Source organism: Podarcis tiliguerta (assembly GCF_965153285.1).
Source record: "Podarcis tiliguerta genome assembly, chromosome: 17".
Taxonomy (NCBI): domain Eukaryota; kingdom Metazoa; phylum Chordata; class Lepidosauria; order Squamata; family Lacertidae; genus Podarcis; species Podarcis tiliguerta.
The window spans coordinates 27,228,290-27,231,458 of NC_139550.1; the positions used below are offsets into that span (position 1 = coordinate 27,228,290).

The 3,169-nt window shown below is 53.6% G+C and overlaps 1 protein-coding gene across 1 annotated transcript in view; it reads left to right on the forward strand.

Annotated features, from left to right (window-relative positions):
- The first annotated feature begins 2,150 nt into the window (after positions 1-2,150).
- The window catches only part of KANK1 (KN motif and ankyrin repeat domains 1), a 123,386-nt gene continuing 122,367 nt past the window's right edge, over positions 2,151-3,169 (forward strand). The window contains exon 1 of the mRNA XM_083419460.1: positions 2,151-2,472. The gene's annotated coding sequence lies outside the window, so the exon portion shown is untranslated. The remainder of the gene's footprint in view (positions 2,473-3,169) is intronic.

Consider the following 3,169-nt stretch of genomic DNA (forward strand, 5'->3'; position numbering starts at 1 on the left):
AAAACTTGACACAGGTGCAACACAACGCAAGGCAGGCAATCTCCGCTGATCTAAATGTGTGCTGCTTTTTTAAAGTTTCAGGAAAGCAGCAGCCAGGGGCGCATCATTGCTTACACCGATCAATTATAGAGACAGCTGGAAAACACAGACATCTGTTGTGTCCTATGGAAACGGGAACATGGTGCTGATGTTGTCACAGAAACGCAGCAACCTTCTATCGAGGTCAGGGCCAGTCAGAGATACAGGAGCAAGGAAAGGGATAGAAGGCAAAGGGAGTTTTCCCCGTGGAAAAACAGGCTTCCTTTTCTGTTCAACACACACAACAACAAAAACTACCTTAGCGGCGGAATATGAGCGACTTTACCTTTCCTCCTGTGCTAAAACAGTGTGAGTGTGTTTTTGTATATATGCATAATCACAGCCAGGGGGGAGGCAGCTGCCTCCCTAAATCAAGTAAATAAATAAAAACACTTAACTAATCAACTGAGTCACAGATAACTTGGTTCTGCCCCCCCCCAAACACAAAGCCTGCCCCCCAACTAAATCCTGGCTTCCACCCATGCATGTACGTTGCTTCAAAGTGTGTGTGTACTGTACAAACTTTGATGCCGTATTTAATAGTATTTAATTCATTGGTGTAGAATGCTGAAAATAATTCTCTACAAAGACTGGAGATGCCTCCACAAGGCAGATTATTGGGAACTTTGTGCTCATCTAAAGAATGCAAGCTTTGCACGCAAGGCAAAGCGTTTCTTAGGTCTCATCCACACAGGGTGGACGAGGTTTGACGAGACCCTAAGCTCCTGAAGGTAATGGGGCCCTTTCTATGTCCAGCTGTCCTTTGTCAACAACAAATTGTTGTTGTTTTTTGTGTTGAATATATGCTATATGGCAATTTATGAACCTCATAGGTATCTAAAGCCATTTGCACATGTTGCCATGCGACCAGTCCATGCAGAACGTAGGCACCCTATATATATATAGGTAAATGGACCCCTGACCATTAGGTCCAGTCGTGGCTGACTCTGGGGTTGCGGCGCTCATCTCGCTTTATTGGCCCAGGGAGCCGGCATACAGCTTCCGGGTCATGTGGCCAGCATGACTAAGCCGCTTCTGGCAAACCAGAGCAGCGCACGGAAATGCCGTTTACCTTCCCGCTGGAGCGGTACCTATTAATCTACTTGCACTTTGACGTGCTTTCGAACTGCAAGGTTGGCAGGAGCAGGGACCAAGCAACAGGAGCTCACCCCGCTGCGGGATTCGAACCTCCAACCTTCTGATCAGCAAGTCCTAGGCTCTGTGGTTTAACCCACAGCACCACCCGCGTCCCACCCTATATATATATAGAAATGAGCAAACCAGTTATATTTTAGGGAGCAGGCTAGCAGGCGGGTCCCATGACTTACATTATAGGAGCCTACACAAAACACTGTTGCTGTATGTAGGTCTTAATATATTTGTTTTTTGTGTTTTTTTTCCTTTTCTTTTTTTGTTGTATTGCTGTATTGGTTTTTATGTATTTTTTTCTTTCTTCTTTTTTATGTACTGTAGTGCTGTTTCCTACTTTTTTCTTCTTTTCTGTAATCCTGAAACTTTTAATAAATATTACTTTAAAATAATAATAATAATATATTTGTTTTTTATCTTCTGTTTTGTAAAAGTACATCCAGTTTTTCCCCCTTTAATTTTTTTTGGGGGGCCCCAAGAGATTGGGGCCCTAAGCTATACAGCTAATCCGGCACTGATTCCCTGCGTTTCTTAGGTCCCATCCACACTGTATGCACGCGCTTTCCTCCGAAGAATCCTTTCCAGGAGGCTAGGACGCTTCCTGGGGGGCGACCTTTGCGCAAAAGAGCGAGCGCGCGCGCCGGCTTCGGAGCCCCACAGAGCTCTTCGTCCCAGCAGAAGGCGCACCTCCTCGCCGGCCGGCTGCCTCACCCCCCCCCCTTCCTTCTTCCAATTCCTCGCCCCCATCCCAATCTTGCAAAGGCACCAGATCCCCAACTTGGCGCCCGCCACCCCGTCCCCCGCTGCCTCCCCCTTTGCTCCGCGCCAAGCCCCCTCTCCGGCCGAAGGGCCACGTGACTGGAACCTCCTCGCCCGTGGAATCCGTGACGTTACGGGGGCGGGGGATTTCTCCTTCCAGCTGCTCCTCCCTTTGCGGGGGGGGGGGGGGTGGAGAGCCTGGCATCGGAGCGCAGGCGCACTCGCCTCCCAGCCGGTGCGCTTGCAGCTGCTTCCAAGAGGAGTTTTTGCAGCGCCAAAGTCCCGAGTCGCGGAGGTGGCGGCGGCGGCTTCTGCTCCCCCCGCACTCCCGGGGTCGCGGGGCTCCGTCTGTGCGGAGCAGCCGGTCCCTGGCCCGTCCTCCGCCGCCTCCGGGAGACCCCTCGCCCGCCTCCCCGCCCGCGTGCGCTCGGACTTGCGCCGGAGTCCCTCCTCCTTTTGCTTCCCAGCAGGTTCAAGAACTCCGAGGTGAGTCTTTCTTCCCACCTCTCCCGGAGGGTGTGGGGGGCGGTTGCAAGAAAGGGGGGCCGGTTGCGCTTTCGCCCCCATGCAAATTCCCGGGGGGGGGGCGGCTTCCTCTCGAAAGGGAAAGTTTGTGCAACTCTGTCGTGGGAAACGCAGCATGGGAACACCCCCCCCCCCGCTCCTTCCCCATCGAGTGTGGCCACCTTTGTTCAGGCAAAATGCAGGACAGGGGAGGGGGCGATTTTCTTGTTGCTGCACCTTCTAAGCGATCTCTCGCAGCCTATGCGGGGGCGCGCACATGCATTTGTAACTCTTGCCTGCGCTTGGCAACCCAGAGTTTCAATGCGTGGCCTTTTGCGCACCCTTGGGCTGGAGAGAGGGTCCCTAACTTGGCCCAGAGGGGGACCCGTGATCTCTCCGTACGGGACGTAGCATTTTGCAGGTGGCAACTCTCTCCACCTTGGGGTGGGGGTGGGACGCAGGACAGCTCTCTCCTCCTGCCGACTGGCGCCCTCTTGCCTCCCCCCCCCGACACCCCCTTTCCTTTCTCTTGGGTGCCTTATCTCCTGCGCGGGGGGGGGGGGGGCTGCCAGGGGCTCCCTCTGCGCGAGTCTCTGCCTCGCCGTCCTGTCTCTGCCTGCAAAGCCTGGAGCTGCAGCAACGCGCCGCGCTCTTTTTTTTGCAAAGAACTTCGGGTTCC